Here is a 21641-nt window from a genome sequence, read left to right as displayed (position 1 = left end):
AAAAAATCCCTAATGGAGGTGCAGTGTCACAGAAACACCAACTTGAAGTGACTGACCCAGCAGGACACAAGCCTACAAGCTAAAAGAAAACGGTCAAACAGAAGGCCGTCCTTCATGTGATGTCTTTTATGCAACATCAGAAAAACTTTTGACATGCAGGCCATTTAGGGCAGTAAAGCTCACCAATCCTATCTACGTAATTCCTCCAAAACAACAGGAAGTCGAGCTTTGAATGGCCCTAATGATGCAGGAATGATCTCCTGCTGACGTGGCTGTAGTATGTACTGTATTTACAGCCACAAGACTAACGTTTGGGTTTAGCTCTGTTGCAGGTGCCCCAGATGTGCCCGACTGGCAGCAGACCAACATTAAGACTAAGTGCGGTTACATTGTGTTTCTTAGAGTCGTGACAGGGGGGGCAAAGTTGTGTACTAACAGACGCCCTCGTGAGCAGGTTTAACATACACATCAGTCAGACTGTCACCACCATTGCCATTAAAAAATATGGACCCTATGTGTTATACTTATATTTGGACTAAAGTACAGCCTGATACTGATTCAGCTCTATTTAACTCAATGTCACAAAAAAGACAAGCGATGCATGAAAACATTTTTATTTTATATTTGTATAATATAAGAAATATAAAACAATGAATCAACATACATTTAATCATTAACCTTCAGTAAAAAGTCACAGAGTCAGTGTCTGTAAGAAATCCTGCAGCTGACCACTCCAAAAAGGTGCATTGAAAGATGCTGGCAGTTTCTTCCATGCAGTATTCGTTGTGGATTGTCCTCCAGAACTGATAAGAGATCTTCCACAGTACGTATTATATAGCGCTTGTGCTCCATTGTGAAATCTATGCTGCGATGAGACCTTCTTCATGAATATTGACCCAGGGAGTTTATATCCTATACTGCATAATGAGTGACACTGATCAACTCTTCTGTATTGTCTACCTAATTGGTAAAGGAGTTACAGCAAAACCAGATGACCCATTTTAGGTGTCACATCTAAACATCAAACAAGTCGGGTCTCTTAGAGATTTAAGCCAGCGGTCACTCATACATTAGATCGAGGGGCAGCGATATCATTTACAAGTTACCACCTACACGTGTTGCATGAATGGGCGCAAGGTAAAAACTGAAAAATTTTTTTCCTGCATATGCCAAGGCTTCAGGGTGCACTGCCAGGTCACTCTGATAGGTAATAATAAATAATAATTCTTTTATATAATGTTTTTCTCACTACTCAAAGCACTTAGATCCATAGAGTCACAGAGACACAGTTATGCTTCAGATATGATTTTACTGACGTTTGTCTTTTGTCGTCATTATTCATACACTTACATTAACAGCTACAAAAATATCAGCGACACCCACTTCGATCTCATGTAGCTTGATGATTGCAATTAGTTTTTAATAAATATACGTACACAAGGATGTGCTTTTTCAGTGTACCCTATTCCTATCAATCAATAGGAATTTGTAGCTGCAAGCCATTTATTGAGAGATGGAGAGGCACTAATTGCGGGCACCCCACCGTTAATGGGCAATCAGACGGCCAGCTGAGTAAACTAAGGAGGCGCATGAGGCCAAAACTAGACGAGTAGTAGATTAGTTAAACTTGGTTCTGCAGTTCACTGAGACAGCACTTGGACCTGAGGATCATCTCTTCGTAGTACTGTGCCACGTAGTCTGGTCTTCATCCACAGCTAGTTCAGTATTATCTTAGGTACACTGCAACTGACCATATTGTCCACCACCCTACTCGGTAACTTACTCCACGTGTCTGTAGTTCTCTGTGTGATGATCCCACATATTACAATATACAGCTTGTCCAGGCAGCATGGGGTGAAAGTTCTCCAATGCACTCCAGAGCAGTCGTTTATAAACCAGTAATTCTGGTGTGGAGTTTGGATGTTCTCCTCATGTTTCTGTGGGCTTTTCTCTGGCATCTTCCCACATAGAAGACAAGCCCATGTGATGGACTGCCATCGTCATGGACATTTATTGCTGATGAAATGGACCATTGCTCCCACTGTTAAAACTGAGGCCAGCTGGAACTTACAGTATGTCCTTGGAGCTGTGGGGTGCCAGTCAAACAGATCACATGGCCATTAACTCTTTAAGGGCTGAATATTTTTTCCAAAAAACAGTTTCTGAAAAGCAATGGTTTCACACAGAAATCAACACAAAACATCAGTTGCTGCAGGCTGCGGCTGCCAGTTTGACAAGAATGTGTGGTAGGCTTGCTGCCAAGCTGTCTTCATGTGGCTGAGGAGTTGCAATGTAGCTTCTACCTCTCATCATTGTTAAGTGGCCCTCCTCCCTGGCGAACATTGCTGTAGGCATATCAGCTACATGAACCCGTTCAACACTATGATTAGTTGGGGACCAGTCAACTGAAGCTGGAACCTCACATTTGTTTTTGATCACTTGTATCAAAATCGGAGTCCGACACGTCATAGTCCAGTTCAGCGATAATTGGCAAAATGTCATCCATGCAGTAGTTTTCTTTATGTATTCACTTTGATCTCTCGCTAGATGTCAGTCCCATTTTTGCTGTTGTTTGCCTTGCTACTCACACAAGCGCAGGAAATCTCAGTCAAACCAATGAAGCTAACTTTCCCTCTAGCAACAACAGTCCAGCTAAAACATCACGGTTGGTTTTGTCACAGTTTACAGTCAATTACCATCGTCAACTCCACCTCTTGACAAAAGTTGACATCAGCCCTGAAAGAGTTAAAGAAGTGAGTTAGGCATACACAGTAACTGCAGACCTGCATGTTTAACTGTATTGTCAAAACTGTGTTTTCTATTTAAAACACATAGCATGAATTCAAACTTTGATATCTTTTCAAGATGTTATTAAATGAACACATGCTTTTATTTTTAGCTGCCTTGATTATTGTTGTGTACATCTATGAGGACTACTAAGAAAATACAAGAGTTAGCTGCACCTTCTTCACAAGGCAGCAGATAAAGTCCTAACGAATAAGAGAGAGTATGAACCGAGTGGCCACCTGTTCCTTAAGAAATACGTCAAAATTCTTATAATTGACTAAAGGGCTCTCAAGAAGCACACACATACCTGTATTTTATAATGAATGTCCCCTTTATTGTCACCAATCTGACAGAGGGCAGAAGTTATTAAGAAGGCTAACAGAATGTCAGGTTATATAGCGCCCTGATGTGTGGAGTACAAGTCCAAGGAGGTTATGATCAACCTTTATAATGCACTGGTGAGGCCTCGTCTGGAGTACTGGGTGCAGTTTTGGTCTCCAGGCTACTAAAAGGACATAGCAGCACTGGAGAAGGTCCAGAGAAGAGCGACTAGGCTGATTCAGGGGCTACAGGGGTTGAATTATGAGGAAAGATTAAAAGAGCTGAGCCTTATACAAAAGAAGATTAAGAGGTGACTTGATTGAAGTGTTTAAAATTATGAAAGAAATTAGTCCAGTGGATCGAGACTGTGACTTTAAAATGAGTTCATCAAGAACACGGGGACACAGTTTGGATACTTGTTAAGGGTAAATTTTGCACAATGTTTAGATTTTTTTCCACATACAAAGAGCCACAGACACTTGTAATAAATGACCGAGTAGTGTAGTAGTTAGTAGGACTCTAAGCACCTTTGAAATGACTTATTTTGGAGAATCTCAGTAAATAATACTGGTGAGCTTGTGGGGCTGAATGGCCTGTTCTCATTAAGATTATTGTCATATTCTGTTTCTAACAAGAGAACATTTTGTGGTAAAAGACTACTCCAGGACCTGAGAGCACAATTGCTCCCAAGAAGCTGTGCCCATAATCATCATCTTTCTGACCTTGAAAGGGTAGTAAATCCCACACTGTTTATTTTAGGACTGCCAGCTGGGAGCCATAGTGGACACCTAGTTAAATGAATCAGCAGCTTGTCTTCCACCGAAGAACTTGGTTGGAATGAATGGCTGGAGCTCCCGCACTAGAGTCTCAGTAAATGGATCCCCAGACTGGAAGGAGCATCCATAACCCTATTAACCAGACGGTCCATGGAGGCTCTAACAGATGTTGTACCTCTCACTCAATTGTAAATACAAGTCTATCATCTAATCTTCACGTCAGCCTCATTTGAAACTAAACTCTTGCTGCTCAAGTCAGTGTTTCAAATGAAGCAAATAAAACAAAAACCCTAACCGTGATCAGTGGTTGAAAATCACTGCTGCCTTTAAAATAGAGGAGCACATTGTGAGGAGATGAGCCAACTTTCTTAGACTCAAATCAGCATGAGGCAGACAAGCAGCCAGCTGTTATTTTGTATAATGCCCTTCAGGGGTGATTTACAAATTGGACCATTCATCAATATTTATTTTTAATTGTGCCTTTCCCAGCAAGTATGATTGGAAGTCATATGTCAGAGCAGAAGGGTGCTATATTAATAAAGCATACTATTGCTGTTTATTGATTATTAACCACCCATTACGTAACCCAATTCAGGGTCATGGAGGGGCTATACCAGCTCTAGACAAGGAGGGAGGCCATGACCGAGCACATACCCACACTGGGCGAGAGTATCATTGGCAAGGAACACAGCAAAGAGAAAAACAGATTGACACACAAGAATTGTGAAGTGGCATTGGTAACCGCTGTGCCACCATACTGCATATTTCACAAATCAGCCTTTCATAGCAAGTGTCATTAGAGTTGACTGTTCAAATCAAGTTTCATTTTGTATAATTCCTTTTAACAGCAATATGATCCAGAAGTAATAAATCAACCCTTTAGCTCCCACAATCCAGTTCAGGGTCATGGGAAGTGAGGGCTAACTCAGCAGCATCATGTGCAAGGCAGGAACCAACCTTGGATGGGGTGCCAGTGCGCCTCATGGACCATCCACTCACACCAGGTCAACTCCGAGGCAGCCACTGACCTATCAAACACATGTTTAGGATGTGGGAGGAAAAAATGGACCAGGAGAAAGACCCACATGAACAGTGACCTGGAGCTGTGAAGCCCCCTTGTGCCACCATGATGCCTATTTTATACAAAGTCAATCCATTTTTTTATATAACATCTTTCACAGCAACTACCAGCTGAGGTAACTTTACAAACTGAACAGTCAATCAGTCAGTCTTGATCTTATATAGCACCTTTTACAGCTACTTCAGCTCAAAGCATTTTAACAATTTTATTGTCATTCATTCCCATACATAGTATAGGATTGAACAAAATTTCATTCCTTGCAGTCCCCCAGTGCAAAATGACATAAATTAGACATACACTGTAAAAAAAATTGCCAAAAAACAGAGCAACAATACAATATAACAAGACTAAAGATAAAGCTTGAACAATACTCGCTATTCATATTAAAGTGCAGAGTGCAAAGTGACAGTATATAATTGGGGGAATGTTATAGCAATATGGTACTGGGTGACATACAGGAGTTCAAAAGTCTGACAGCTTCTGGAAAGAAGCTGTGATAGGACCAGGCTGTGCTAGTTCTACTGCTGCAGTATCTTCTACCTGGTGGCAGGAGGTCAAACAATGCATGTGATGGGTCGTTCACATCTTTCACAATGGGGAAGGCTCTACATAGATAGACAGAGTGCCTGAAAGATGTCCTGGATTGAGGAGAAGAAGAGCTCTATGATCCTCTCAGTAGTCCTCACTACACACTACAGAGTCTTATGCTCATGGACTTTGCTGTTTCCAAACCACACAGTGATGCAGTTTTGTCAGAACGCTCTCCACAGTTCCTTTGTCAAAGGTGGTAAGAATTGGCTGTGGTAAGCCGATTCACTTCAGTGTCTGCAGAAAAAAAGAGACGTTGTTGCACCTTCTTGACAATAGAGTTGGTGTTGATTGTCCAGAAGAGGTCATCAGAGATACACACCCCAAGAAACTTGTTGCTGCTGACTCTTGCTATCAGAGCCATTGATGAGCAGTGGTGAATAGTCAGTCAATGTTCTTCTGAAATCGGCAAGCAACTCTTTTGTCCTATCAACAGTAAGAGATAGATTATTTGCACCACACCACCTCATCAGATGCTCGACCTCCTCTCTGTTAGATGTGTCATCATCATTGCTGATGAGACCTCTATGGTTGTATCATCCACAAACTTGACAATGTCATTGGACTCAGACTTGGCAGCGCAGTCAAGGGTGAGCAATGTGAACAATAGTGGACTTAGCATGCAGTCATGGGGGGCCCCTATGCTCGGCCTCATGGTAACAGATGTTCTGCCGCCAATGTGCACTGACTGTGGCCTCTCTATGAAATAGACCAGAATCCAATTACAAAAAGGAGTGTCAAGGCCCAGCAGAGAAAGATTTCTCACCAACTGCCGAGGAATGATTGTGTTGAACGCTGAGCTGAAATAAACAAACAGCATTCTGACATACGTATCCCTGGTGTTCAGGTGAGACAATACAGCGTGCAAAGTAAAGGAGATGGCATCATCAGTGAAGCAATTCAGATGGTAAGCAAACTGGAGTGGGTCAGAGTGGTGGGAAGGATGGAGTTGAAATGTCTTTTGACCAACCGCTCGAAGCATTTCTTCACAATTGGAGTCAGTGCTACAGGTGGTGGTCATTAAGACACATCACTGGTGACTTCTTTGGCACTGGAATGGCAGTAGTCTTTTTGAAGCATGTGGGAACCACAGCCTGGCTCAAAGAGATGTTGAAGCTGTCTGTGGGGACATCAGCCATTTGGTCAGCACAGTCTCTAAACACTAGACTCTGAGGCTAGGGATCTGCACTGGCAATCGGAAGGTTCCCGGTTCGAATTCCATAAATGCCAAATGGGACACAGCTCTGTTGGGCCCTTCAGCAAGGCCCTTAACCTGCAATTGCTGAGCACTTTGAGTAGTGAGAAAAGCGCTACATAAATGCAGAGAATTATTATTATTAATGTTGCCTGGTCCTGCTGCTTTCCGTAGGTTGACTCTGGAAAACTCCCAACTTACATTGGCAGGGTCTGGATGGAGCACGTGTTCTTCCGGGGAGAGTATGGACTTGTATGCCTGTGTGTTGTTTTGAGCCTTAAAATGTGTGTACAAGTTGTTGAGCATGTCAGGGAGGCAGGTATCAGTGCTCTAGGCCTCTGGTGAGATTTTATAATCTGTTAAGGCCTGGACGCCCTGCCACATGCATCTGGGATTTTTCAAGTCACAGATGTTGTTGTCTATCTTCTGTGCATACTGACTTTTAGCTTTCCTGAGGGACATGAAAAGTTCAGCCTGCGCTGAAAGCAGCATCTCTTGCTCTCAGAAGAGCGTGAACTTCAGCCATGGCTTCTGGTTGGCGCGTATAATCCTAGTTTTTCCAATAGTGACATTCTGTGTGCACTTTCCTATGTACCCTGTCACAGAGTCAGTGTATTCCTCTAAGTCAATATGCTGGTCTTAGGTGGCTGCCTCCTCGAACATATTCAAAGCAGTCCTGCAATGATGAGTTGGCTTCTTCAGGCCAGACTCGGATGTTTTTTTTGTACTGGATTGTTTCAACACTGACTTGTATGCTGGGAGCAGCATAACACAGAGGTGGTCAAGGAATCCCAAACAGGAGGAGGGCACAGCTTTGTGAAAATCTAAGTGTTTGTATAATAAAGGTCCAGCATATTCTCACCCCTTGAGACAACGTTCACATGTAGGTAGACCTTTGGTGTTCCAGTTTTTAAGTTGGCATGCTCACTGATGACATCAAGCAGCATTAGTGCAGGTTTGGGGGGTTTGGATGTACACTGCAACAACTATAATGGCGGTGAGTTCTCTCAGGAGATAAAACTGCCGACAATTCACCACTAAAAACTACAGTTGCGGTGAGCAATAAGTCACAGCTGCCATAGCACTGACACACCAGTCATTGCTTACATAAAGACCACTTCCTCTGCCACGAGTCTTACTGGAGGCCGTGATGTCTGCACGAAATTATGTTAGTCCTTGTAGTTGAATAACTGAGTCAGGGATGTTGGTCTCTAACCATGTTTTCGAGAAAATAAACACGCAATAATTCCTCGTTTTGGACTGGATGTTGAATTGGTGTCGCAGACAGTCCATCTTATTTTCCAGAGAGCATACGTTGGCCAGTAGCACTGATGGGAGAGCTGGATGGCTAGGCTTGACCTTCAGCCTACAGTGGCTTACCACGGTTCCAGTTCCTATCGCACTGCTTACGGTGCCTCCTAGCCCTGACATCTGAGTTACTGTATGTGCTGCTGTGGTCTGCATAGCGGTCCTAGATCGCTTAGCCTCTGTGTTACCGATGTAGAGATGTGGTCATGGATTTAATACACCAAAGTGCTTGTGTAATCAAGTGCCATGGCTGGAAGACAAAGAAGAGCAGCAATATTTGCTGACTGTCGAGCAAATCGCAGCGGCCGATGACATGACAAAGAACTCTAAAATAGGAAGAAGAAGAGAAGCAATATCTGCTAAGCATCAGGTGCAGCATACAGAATGCAAGAACTACAAAGATGGAGAACTAGTGACTAGTTTATTCAGCAAATTGATTGTAAAATCAAGTGACATAGCAGAAATAAAAAGAGGAGCAGCGACTTCTACTGAGCACCAAGAAAAGTGCAGAGGTAGAGTATATTACGTGATGAAGACTGAACATTGAATTTTTATTAAACATGCATAAAGAATGGCAAAATGACCTGTGCAAAGTGCTATCCACAGTAATGGTAGGAGCAAGAAGAAGAAGCAGTGACATCTGCTAAGCATCAAGCAGAAGGCACTTAAGTGACGATGAACAAAAAAACATTTAGAAGACAAGCAAAAGGTAATCCTGAACATGAACCAATTGACCAGCAGGCAAACACAACAGTTCATGTGTATGCCAAACAAAGACCAGGATACACAATGAAAGAATGAGAACAAGAGAGAAATGCAGGCCAACAAACGAGAAGACCTTCCGACCACATGCAACCATTGCTTTCATATCCTTACATCGATGCTTCTTTGGAGATCATTACTTAACAAAGTTACATCGGCCATGTGATCAATGCTATGCTGGATTTTTTAATATCGTAAACAAAAGAACATATTGCCATAACAGAAAAGTTCTGCTTCGTTTAGATCAGTGGTTTTCAACCATTTTGACAAGTGGAGTGTTTTTACTTTGCAGTTGCGAGTGGCTCAATTCATTAACGTTTGGTCGAAGCTGGGCGAGGTGGGTGTTTCTCTGAGAGTTTCGAGTGGCTCAATCAGTTAACAATAGACAGAGGAGCCAGTAACTTCTGGATTTACTAAAGGAAGAGCTCCACAGACCAGTAGCGTTTCATAGCAAGTTTTTTGCGGACGAGCAAGTAGGTAATAACAACGTTAATATTCTTGTCCTGCCGGACATTTTGCAGACCCTGAAAACATTTCTGTGGATCAGCAATTAGAAAACCTGGTCTAGATGAACCAGCAGAGGCAATAGGTATATGATGACATCTATTGATAATCCCCCAGGACAAGGTGCATACATGATCAGAATTCATAGTAAAGCGCGAGTTCTTCCGTTTGTAAATGGTGGATGGAGTTTGCTGTTGTTTATATCTAGCCTTTAGTAGCAGAGGAGCCACCAGAAGTGAGAAATAACATTATGACTTCGGTTGGAAATGAAAGAAGGAACCGTTTAGAAAACCTAAGAAGTATCAACAGCTCCTTATCTTTAACATGGTATTTATTTACTTTTTAAGCAAATCGTTTTTGTACGACTGTGGGGTTGTGTATACCCCTAGTATTATATAATTTAAAAATAACAAAACAAGATTATTGCAAATGGTAAACATAAACAAATGCCCAAAGCATTATAATCTAGGACGGCCTTATCACAGAGTCACACTGCTGTGACTTAATAGTACCTGCCTGGACACCTGACGGGTGGCTCACTCGACGACGGCGCTGTGGCATTGGCCTAACGCTCCATATGTTAAGGTATCTAGAAGTGTTGCAATGCACAAGAAGAGACAGCCTGCAAAGGCACTATATAAACTAACACAGAGAAGAGCAGAATAACCCCACATGCCAAACACCTGCAGCTCAGGCCAGTTGGTGGCTTTAAACTGGTTCAGCGTCCGAGTGTGCCCTGCAGTGGACTGGCACCCCATCCATGGCTGGCACCTGCCTTGCCCCCTTTAAAGTAGATTAAAAAGGCTCAGTCAAAGAGTGAAAGGATGGAGAGACAAACAGACAGACAGGTGACAATTTGAAGTCAAAGCTGGGCAGACAAAGCAACAGTGAAATGGCTTTTACCGTGAAAGGTACTATAAAATAGGGCTCCATTGGCTGGCACTGGATGCATGAAATTAGAGAGCAGTGACATGGCACTGACCTGCCAGGAAGGCAGTCATCAAGGTAAAAAGTTGGCAGTCACCCCGGGGTGCTGGTCTGCCGCTGAGTTTGTTTATCTGCATTGCTGCATTTTAAGAGATGAGCTGGCACAGCAGAGGCTCGCAGCGAGTGATTTACTGAGAATGTGCAGGCCACTGAAGGCAGGACAGAAGGCTCCTAATGGACAACCGTTCTGCCAGATGAGACCCTCTGCAGCAAACATGATGATGGGGGAGGACTGATTGATTAGACAAGGAAGGTGGCACTACTGTCCTGATCAGGTGTCAGCTTCTACCTCTGAACAAAAAAGAAACGAAGATGGTGTGGCTAGCAGTGGGGATTATTCGGACGCCCTCATCGCAGCCCAAGGCTGGACACACTTCTGTCACAATGATCTGTCAATCTCGGTGCTTATTGATTAGCTCAAGCCGTGCAGGGGGGCGGGGGGCTCAATACGGCTCAGTCCATCAGTGGACAATGCATTCGGCCACAGCTCACTGCTCTATCTAATAAAGCGCACCAAGATTAATATCACATTCACATGAACTCTGGCCGAGGCTTCAGAGTCGTCCTAAGCACATTCATCACTTCAAAGCGGACCAGTCCCTGTCGACGGCTTGAGAAATACGCCGCCTCTGCACTACCATGAGCTCAGTCCTTCATCCTATATGGTGCCTTTGCAAATGATTTGAAATGACAAATATGCCATTAAATTGCAGTTATGTCTAGATGCTGAAGATGAGTCAGGACCTGCAGCCCTAGTGAACCCAAGTTTGTTTTTGCAGATCCAGGTCAAGACTTTCAACCTGCTAAATGTGATTATCCTACTGAGGAATATTCTGGAATAAGCCTGTTTGTTCAGGGCATACTGTCACATGCTAGCAAAGCACAGGCAGGCAGTGTGTTCAGTGGGAAAGGTAATGGGCATGAAGATACAAAATCAGTAATGCATTTCACGTGAGTTTTGTGAAAAGTGCTATATAAAGTTTGGCCTAACAAAGGAAGACATTAAACTGTAGCTTTAAAGACATTGACGATAAATCACAAGAGAAGTGTCATTGGCTGTCTTTATCTCACCTTCATCCGTCCATCCATCCATTTTAAGAGGTTCAGGGTCAAATGATAAGCTGTATGCTCAGTACTCCTTACATTCATTAATATTGGGGAATCCTATTTCCATAACAGGCTTCCAGTGCCCACCACCTGTAGGTTTAGTTGAAGTGCAGTCAGTCAGTCAGTCAGTCAGTCAGACACATTTGAAGCTGGCCTCTCACATATAGCTAGCAAAGAAAGAGGGGTGTTGGTGATGCTGAACAAGTGGAGTTTGGAGTGCAGAGTTCTAGATAGGATTAAGGCGATGGCGGTGGGTTGGTGTCTGCCACCAAAGCTGCTCCTTTTTTTGTGCTCTGTTGGGTCCTCACACGATGAAGAGCTTAGTCTTTCAGCTTTTGGCCCAAAGTTGCTTGTCAATCCTTGCCTTCCTTAGTGTGTGACAGTCTACTACATTGCCTGGCAGGCTACTCCGTGTATTAGTTACACATCTTGAGATCTGGTACCCTGGACCTTCAGTTTATCCAAGCATTATTTGTGCTTTCCATTGTGTTTTGTGTATTCAGGGTTGATTCTGTCTTCAATAAAGAAACTATACACACCTAATTCCTAAATGTATTTATTTACATCCATTTTTAGTCCATGTCTTTGAAAAGGAAGCCAGCTGGCCCATCCACTTAATGCAGGCGGACACTTCAATGAAACTTAAAGGCCACATCACAGTAGATGGCCTGTTAACCCTTTCTACAGTGCCAGCATGCTATTGGCTGTCAGATAAAGAGGCGGGCACAACTGTGCTGGAATTTGAATGGGACATGGCCAGTGATTTTCAGTTGTGTAACCTGACCTGGTCCGGCGATGACATCAGCAAAATGCAGGCGGCAAGTCTGACGTACCCAAGGACTAGAAGTCACGTGATACCACATTGACTTGAGTTTGTTATCCTCCAGCAGGTGACACCCTCTTCTTAGTTTGGGCACAGCCTTTTGTTAATCAGCACAAGGCTGTGCCTGCCATCTTGATAACTCTTTCAGGGCTGATGTCAACTTTTGTTAAAAGGAGGAGTTGACGACTGTAATCAACTGTAAACTGTGACAAAACCGACTGCTATGTTTTAGTTAGACTCCTGTTGCTAGAAGGAAAGTTAGCTGAGTAGCAAGGTGCAAACAACGGCAAAAATGGCACTGACATCTGGCGACAGATCAAAGCGGATGCGTAACGCAACATCCTCCTTGGGCGACGTTTTGCTTATTCTCTCTGAATTGGACTATGACTTGTCGGACTCTGATTTTGATACAAGCAATCAAAAAAACATGCATGTAGCAACAGACGTTTTATGTTGCTTTCTGTGTGAAGCCATTGCTTTTCAGAAAACTGTTTTTTGGAAAAAATATTCCGCCCTCAAAGAGTTAATTAGCACAGAGTCACATCCTCCTCTAACTCTCACAGATTGAAGCCCGGCATCCATGCACTGCACGTAAAGCCTGCTGTCTGACATTTGCTGCAAGCAACTACTGCGGTGGACGCCTGGAAGGACCGGGAGAGGGACAGTAACGCCCCTGGACCACGAGAGGGCAGCCGACCTGGTCTGCATGGGGGCCATGGGATTAGAGTTTAGAAGTTCATCCCTATTGGGGCCCGTGGCCACCGGAGGATTATGGAGCCCTGGACTGCAGCATTTCTGCCACACCAGGAACTGCTGTCAGAAGATCATCAGGAAGCACCTGGAGCACATCCGGGGTATTATAAAAGGGGCCGCCTCACACCATTAGACGGGCCGGAGTCGGGAGGCAGAGGAGAAGTGGAAGCGGTAGAAGGAAAGAAAAGGAAAAGAAAGAGAAGGACTGTGATCTGGGTTTATTGTGGTGGTTCGAGCACTGTGTGTTGTGCTAAGAAGAGAAGAAAATAAATTGCGTCTGTCTGTCTGTCTGTGTACGGGGGGCTGTCTTATCACACTACATTAACACATTTTCTAGTCTAGGGCATGTTTGTTAATTTACAGGGTGGGATCAATGCAATCAAAGACAGTTTGACCCCAGCACAGAATGTCATCTTCAGAGAAAGGAATCAGCTTTTGTATAGTATAGTGTTGTTCACAGCTACTGTTTAACGTTTATTTTGAGGAGAAGTAACCCAGTGATCAAAAATCTGCCCTCGTCCACAGCCTTCTTGTTTTTTTTGTATTCTTTTCACTGCAAAAATCTTAATTATTGATTATGAAAAAATGAATTCACACTAACCCCAGTTCTTCCTAATACAGTATATTTGTTTTCATTTTCTTTTCAAAACAGCGCATTACCACATGAGTTTAGATCACAGAATCACAATGCTAACCTTACAAGGCTATTGCAAAGACCTCTGAGATTGGCACAGACGTTCCACCAGCAGTGGCCTGGCGTGCTGATTGTGTTGCCAGTAGGTGGTGCTCTTCAAGGGCACAGCCAGGCATTTCCCAGCCCTGGGGAGCCGATCTGAGTAGCCTGGCGAGAAGAGATCTGCCTGTCTCCGACTTTATGAAAGGGGGGAAAGGCAAAACAAACAGAAAAGTCCCAGTGGAGCTCAGGGTGGCAGGCCTTCACTTTAAAAGTCGATTCTTTTTAAATTCAGATTAGCTTTCTTGCACTTCATTTTCGGCCTGAGGGGTCTGGTAACATGTCCTGGAAAAGTCACAGAAATCTCTCCCAGAAGTTCACAGCAAACTCAGGGTGCTAATCTGTCCATTAGCGAGCAGCCCCACACTGACCTGCCTTTTAATGGTTTCACACAGGTGAGAAGACTTGGGATGGAGTGACAGGGAAGGGGCAGGGGTGAAAGAAAGAAAGAAAGAAAGAAAGAAAGAAGCTGGACACTAAGGAGCATGCCAAAGAAAAAAAGAAAGACTATGAGTTGTTCTTATTTTTCTCAGTTTCATTCCTTGTCTTCTATCTTGTCCACCCTAAATTGTTTTTTGGTTTGTTTTGTCAAGATGGTGTGCTCAGTGAAGAGCGCTATATAAAACTGACTGGTTCTGTAATTGAATTTAGCTTAATCCAGTTAATCAGACTGAGTTATTACAAAAACAATAAATGAATCAAAGTTACTGTCAGACTTCAGTGGACTCACGATGGTGGCTCTCCATAGGTCACTTGAGCTGTGGTGGTCCAATTTCTACTCTAAATATTAGTTTACAGTCATAATTATATTTTAAAATCAGAGACATGAAGTGATGGCGTCTAATGTTACTTGGCAATACTTTTGAAATTGGTTTTAATCCTGATGATGAGCTGACTACCACTGAAACAGGGGCCATTTTAGCATCCTCAGGTGGCAGGTCCCTTTGTGGAGGGGGTGATCATCCAGACCTAGAAAGTCTCCTTTTCTTGGTTATTTCATTTCTCTGTAATAATTTGGTGCCAAACATCATATCAGCTCAAAGTTTAGCATGAGCACAAATGCAGCTATGACAAGTTATCTACAATGTTAAAACATTTTAAACTGCATCAGGCTTTTAAAGCAGGCAGATGACAATAATATTTCAAATGATGGAATACAAATAAGGAACATGGCAGTCAGTCAGATCTCCCCTAAGTAAGACCAGCTGGAACACGTAGACAAGGCAATATAAAAAGCCTACTGCAAGTCACTTTTATGGGCAATAAGTGCAGGATGGGCGCTCTTGTCCTTGCAAATGTGAAGTGGCACTTTTGGACTTCTGACTTCATTTTTTGAACCCTTACATAATCTCTCACTTTTTCACATATAGTGCCCTCTTGCAGTTGCCATGCGTCTTATTTGGATTGTGGACTCTAAACCAGACACGTGATGTCCAACCTTGGATTCCTTTCTGCTCTTAACTCAGTTCTGCCAGGATATACTGTATAGTAAACCCAAGCCTAAGCTCAAGACACTACCAGCTGCCTCCAAAGCTCACTCCAGAGTTACACTCATGGTCAAGATGACACTCCGCAAGTCCTTAGGTGATCCAGACTTAGCTTCTGAATCAAAAGCCAGGCCCCACTACCTGGCTAATGGTAATAAAGTGCTGGAGGGATTCACATTAGAATATTGGAAAAGTTATGAACAGAACTGGTCCTTCAGCCCAATGAGCTCAACTATCCCATTCACCAAAAGTGTCTAAGATAAAATGAAGTTTAGATTTCAAGGTGCCTAATTGGCCTGCTCCCTATCACACTACTTGGTAATTTATTCCATGTGTCTATATTTTTTATGCGAAGAACACGTGTCCTGTATTGGAATGCTTCAATGACACGTGTCAGCCTAAAATGTTCTGTGAGCTGTCCACTAGTCCCCCATGGCCATTCTTTCAGTTTGGTTAATTTGAAGTAAATGCTGTTGGTCACCATTTAAACATTTAACACATACTTCACTCTGGTGATTCTCATTTACCCACTCTGGTATTTGGGGAAGTTCTCAAGTCAAAGCTTTTAAAGTGGCCCATGCTATGTACCAGTCTTATTCCCTTCTCTGCTGCAATATATACATACTGTATATTTATATATTTATTTTTTCTCTCTCTCTCTCTCTCTCTCTCTCTCTCTCTCTCTCTCTCTCTCTCTCTCTCTCTCTCTCTCTCTCTCTCTCTCTCTCTCTCTCTCTCTCTCTCTCTCTCTCTCTCTCTCTCTATATATATATATATATATATATATATATATATATATATAGTGGACCTTGGCTCAGACACAGACAGGTGGACACATTAAAATCACCCCACACACGGTTATTATACAATTGCTCCATAGTTACAAAGTGCTCAAAGCCTAAAAGTCCCCAAAGTCCTGGCCACACAGTCCAATGCCTTCACTTTCCTTCAGGCCGCCTCCTTGCCTTCCTCCAGAGACTTCATCCTGCTTCCACCCGACTCAACTCATCATATGGAGGGAGGCGGCCCCTTATATACACGCCCGGATGTGCTCCAGGTGCTTCCCAGGTGCTCCGCCGACACTCTCCTGTGTGGTGGAAGTGCCGGCTGCGCACCCGGAAGCACTCTGGGTGTCCCCGGTCTTCTTCCCCCCAGCACTTCCGGGTGTGGCAGAAGTGCTGAGGTCCAGGGCTCTCCAGGCACCGGGGCGCCCCCTGGCGGTGACCACAGGCCCCAACAGGGTTGAGCTTCCAAGCTCTGCACTCATGGTCCCCAACATAACCAGGGCAGTCGCCTCCTTGTGGTCTGGAGGAGGCACAAGTCCTCCTCTGGTCCTCTTGGGCGTCCCAGCTGGGTACCACCCGAGCCGCATGCCACAGTACATATATATATATATATATATATATATATATATATATATATATATATATATATATATATACATAGATATATATATATACTAGCAAAATACCCGAGCTGCGCAGCGGCGAAGTACTGCCTTAAAATTTTTATTAAGAAGAAAATGAAACCTTTTTAAACTGAGGGAAAATATACCAATAATTATTTGTTAAGGATCTCTTTGTATACCACACTTTGAGTTCGGCCCTCTGGTTGTAATATGACCAAGCTGTGAATCTAAGATGTTTAAGAGGCATTGGCGGTTGTCCAAAGGTGTAAAATATTTGGCCATTTCAGTACACTTGAAAGCGATAACCGAACAATTAAGCGGCAGCCATCAACTCACATGCAGATCCATAGGTGAAGGACTTAAGCATTTCACTCTTCTAGTGCTCCTGTGTAGTATAATTATCTCCTGTACTGTCATCAGTCCACATCTTAAACCTGTCCCACCCAGTCATTCAATACGTAAGACACAATGTTTCTCCGGATATCAAGAGTGAGCCTGATATGGCCGTGCAATATGTAACACAGAGAATGGAAAAGATAGGTGCCATCTCCTGGCATGGAAACCACTTGGTAAGTGACAGTTCTTTGATCGATGGTGATCACCTCGATAGACATGTTAATGGGGGTACGGTTGGAATGATAAAGGAAATGGGTACCTGAACAATGTAAAGTAAGTCTAAAATACCAACACAATAACTATAATCATAACAAATGAACAATAAAACAGCGGAGAAGCCGTGGATTAAATCAAAAGGCTGTAGTTATTAGCAGGGAGACGTGAATCCCGTGGCGAAGCAAGGAAGGGAATGAAGAGACTGGAGCGACGGACGGCCTTATATAGGCAGGAGCCAACAACGTGGGAGTCGTTGGGATGGGGGACCCAACACCACCTCACACGGTGACCGAGCTGCAGGCTATGGACGTATATATGTACGTAAGTAGGATTCAGTTAGAGTTGCTAACTTGCGTACCAAATTTCTTGAAGATGGGCCCATAAGTAACAAAGACCGTTGAAAAGTTCAATATGGCGGGCGACAGTGGCATCATACCACCGAAATAAGTACATACATCGGTTTTGGTTAGCGCAGGGAAGCCACCTACCAAATTTCGTGAAGATGGGGCCATAAATAAGAAAGTTCAAATTGGCAAACATTGTCAACCGTTATGACCGTTACGCGTAGAATTTTTTAATGAAACCTGCTTAACTTTTGTAAGTAAGCTGTAAGGAATGAGCCTGTCAAATTTCAGCCTTCTAACTACACGGGAAGTTGGAAAATCAGTGACGTTGTAAAGTTCAATATAGCGGCCGACAATGGCGTCATACCGTCGAAATAAGTAAGTACATCGGTTTCGGTTAGCGCGGGGAAGCCGTCTACAAAATTTCGTGAAGATGGGGCCATAAATAAGAAAGTTCAACATGGCGGACGTTGTCGACCGTTATGACCGTTATGACCATTACGTGTAGAATTTCGAAATTAAACCTGCCTAACTTTTGTAAGTAAGCTGTAAGGAATGAGCCTGCCAAATTTCAGACTTCTACCTACACGGGAAGTTGGAGAATTAGTGATGAGTCAGTGAGTGAGTGAGTGAGTGAGGGCTTTGCCTTTAATTAGTATACTGTAGATATATATATATATATATATATATATATATATATATATATATATATATATGTTGGTCCATATCTAATTATGCAATTTTCATCACACTATAACTTATTAAGTTTATTACATAGAAAATCACCCAACAAATCCTGGACCATTGAGAAGCGTGCGAACTGACGACATGAAGAATCGTCTTTGCGCTGAACTGGAATCGTCCCCGCATAAATCAAAGTCATCCAGACGATCTGCATTATTAGATCTGGACCACCCTGTATGTATAGATACACACAGTGCAGCCAACAATGTTTTGTACTTTAAAAAAAATGGTCAAAAATAGAAATAAGGATATTGAGGAACAAACTTTAAAAACTGTGCAAACTGTTACAATTACTTAAAGAAACAAGAAAAACTTTTATTCAGAATATATTTTGGAAGTGCTTTTTAAATTATGTAATTTATTGCCTTCAAACAAGTATTTGTCAGGACCGTCTTGGGGAGACAGTGTTGGGCAGACACACCAGCCCTCTGCTCTCGCACGCTCGAGGCTCACACTTTCACCTACAGAAACATTGTTTTGGCTTTATTTCCTCTAGATAGTCAAGTTAAATCGTCTTCTTGGTGCTCCGCCATAGACTGCGCACGACTGCAGCAGGGCCAATCCAAGGACCTCACTAAACTACCCTATCGGTGTCAGCAGCAGGCGTGGTGTAGAATGGGCACTTATGACCCGAACTTACTGGGAATTTCTCATTTGTGGGAAACAATTTGCAATCCCCACCACGAATTACCCACCGCAGTCGGTGCCAGGTAGGCAGTTGATCCATTCAGTGTAGCCTACATACAGCCCCAGACATCCAAGGGCCATGCTGTTATTGCTCATGTGTTGCTGCTGCATGAGGGGCCACTCAGAATTTATTTCCTGTCCTGTATGGTCACGAGTAGGCACAAGTAGTCTGCAGGTGTCGTGAAATGGTTTTTACACTTTTATAATCGCGGATAAGCAAATGTGTAGAATTGGAATCCTTGAATATTGAGGATTTACTGTATTTCTGAACTGAAATCATATGTACTGTATATGTAGTGGGAGACGTTACCAAGGGAGTTTGCTATACATTAACTGTTCATTACACCTCTTACCTTAAATGTTTAAATAGTATTAAGTGCATTTCTCACCGCATGCTTTTGTCGGTGCATCCTTTTCGAGTTCACAGCTGGCACCCCATGTTTGAAGGAGTTCCAAGACAGGCCTTCTGCACTTCAGCACCTCACTTTCCAGGTCTGCAAATGTGGTTCACATATCGTGGAGTCCCATCAGGCCGTGGCCTTTTTAGTGGTGTCTTCATTGTGGAGGCCTGTAAGCCATAATACCAGAAAAGTTACACAGGGTCTTGAGAGACAGAAAGAAAATGAAAATATGAGAAATAAAATCAATGCTTGCTCCTAGAAGCCGCCAATATCGTATCGTCTCAGTGTAAGGAATTAATAAGGGCAAATATGCGGGACTTCATCCAGAGATTAAACAGCAAGGCCTGTGAATACGAAGCGTCAGCCAGCAGGCAGCCTGAGATTCACTAAACAGCTCTTTCTGTGCGGCCGCATCGCAAGCAGTCCTGAGCAGCCAGCCAAAACAAAAAAAAAATCAATAAACAATTTCAACATTTGTGAAAGGCTTTCTTCTGACCTAATAAATGTCTCAATTCGCTGCTATGACTTCATTTTGCTTTACCAATCTTCTTCATGTGCATTTCTGAAGATCAATGAGAAACAAAATGCTTCCCCCTCCACGCTGCAGCCAGCCTCGCGTTCCCAAGGTCAGGAGACGAGTTGACCCCCCCACCCTGCTCTGCTTAAAACTAAATCATTTCAGAGAGACTGACAAGCACTCTCGGCCTGTTTATAACCACGAGTGTGGACGACAGGGACAGCGCGGGGGGGTCTACCCAGGTGCATTTCTGTCTATTGTCGGGACCGATGGGAGTGCCAAGCGCTTCCAGCCATTCACGTTTAATGAGCAGGAGCTGTGAGGACTTCTGGTGAACTTTACAGGAGCAGGTTGGGGGGTAAGTCTCAAGGAAAAATTAGTCAATTTGATTTATAAAGCACATGTAAAACCACAATAGTACGGCTTCCATAAAATCACAAATACATACTGTATATGGATAAAAATAAAGACATCAAAATGGATTCAATAAATAGTATAAAATCAAAAGTTTAAAAAGCTATGGCAAAAAGTAAAACTTTCCGGCGAGTAACCAAAGTTGGCACTGACCTAATATAAGAAGGTGGGCTGTTCCAACGCTTAGGGGCGGCTAATGCAAAAGCACAGCCAGTAAGACTTCAATGACTATGAAGGAGGATAAGGGTATAAAGGGACCCTCCACTCTGTCACACGAGGTCTCCTCTTTGTGTTGTGAGACACTGGAGACGACAAGAGTGTCTCAGAGTGTTGGATGTGGCATATTTACCTTTTCAGTATCTTAACAAGGTGCTATACAGACATATTACCTCTTCAGAACTCAAGTAGTGACAGGTCAAGTGGCTCAGGGTCAGACGTCGAGTCATTAGTGGGTTTGGAAACCACAGCCTCATGCATTACATTTGGTGGGCACTGAAGCGGTACGGGCTGAAAGAGCGCTCAGCCGATAAAGACACCTTTAGACTGGAACACTGTCACTTCATTGGAGGCGTCTTGTGATATAAGAAGATACAAGATATAGTGGAGGGGCCCCCAAACCCCTTTGAACCCTTGTGTTTTCTCACTTTGCTCCTTTGTGGACACTCAGGTAGTAAATCTGTGGCCTTCTACAGTAAGTTTGGCTGCTCGCTTTACACCAAAATCAATGGCACAATAAGGCAGGGACACGTTGGAGGGACTATGTCTCCCGGCTGGCCTGGGAACGCCTTGGGATTCTCCCAGAAGAGCTGGAAGAAGTGGCCGGGAGAGGGAAGTCTGGGCCTCTCTGCTTAAGCTGCTGCCCCCGCGACCCGACCTCGGATAAGCGGAAGAGAATGGATGGATGGATGGACGGACGGATGGACAATAAGGCAGAGGTGTTTTGCTTTCTTCAAAGAACTTTTCCATTCAGCAACTGCTTACAATGTTTATTAATTTTTTTTTTCTTCTGAGTGGCATAGTAATTAGCGATGCAGACAAGTTGTAATTTCCCACCCCACAATATGTTACACTACCTGATCTGGGACCCCCAATGATGCGAAGCGCAGCAGGACCCCCAATCTTGGTGAGGGGTGTTGTGTGGCTACTGTTGGCAGAGTCTGAGCTATAACTTCACTGATACAGGGCAGGCCTCCTTTTATACACCAATTCAGTAACTATTTTGAATTTGGTTTATTTAAAAACTATGTGAAGCAATTCAGAGGAAATCTTCAACACTGGAATAATTAAAAACATCGACTTTAC

The 21641-nt window shown here is 43.4% G+C and overlaps 1 long non-coding RNA gene across 1 annotated transcript; it reads right to left on the bottom strand.

Annotated features, from left to right (window-relative positions):
- Positions 1 to 2697: 2697 nt before the first annotated feature.
- On the bottom strand, positions 2698 to 20025 carry LOC120519135. Its single transcript, XR_005631393.1, has 3 exons — positions 19905 to 20025; positions 19397 to 19575; positions 2698 to 2736 (listed from the first exon to the last, which is right to left on the bottom strand). It is a non-coding gene; the product is annotated as an uncharacterized LOC120519135 (long non-coding RNA).
- Between the last annotated feature and the right edge of the window lie 1616 nt (positions 20026 to 21641).

The sequence above is a fragment of the Polypterus senegalus genome, chromosome 18 (assembly GCF_016835505.1).
Source record: "Polypterus senegalus isolate Bchr_013 chromosome 18, ASM1683550v1, whole genome shotgun sequence".
NCBI classification, from domain to species: Eukaryota; Metazoa; Chordata; class Cladistia; order Polypteriformes; family Polypteridae; genus Polypterus; species Polypterus senegalus.
Note: the sequence above shows the minus strand (reverse complement) of the source record. Positions and strands in the feature narration are given on the sequence as shown.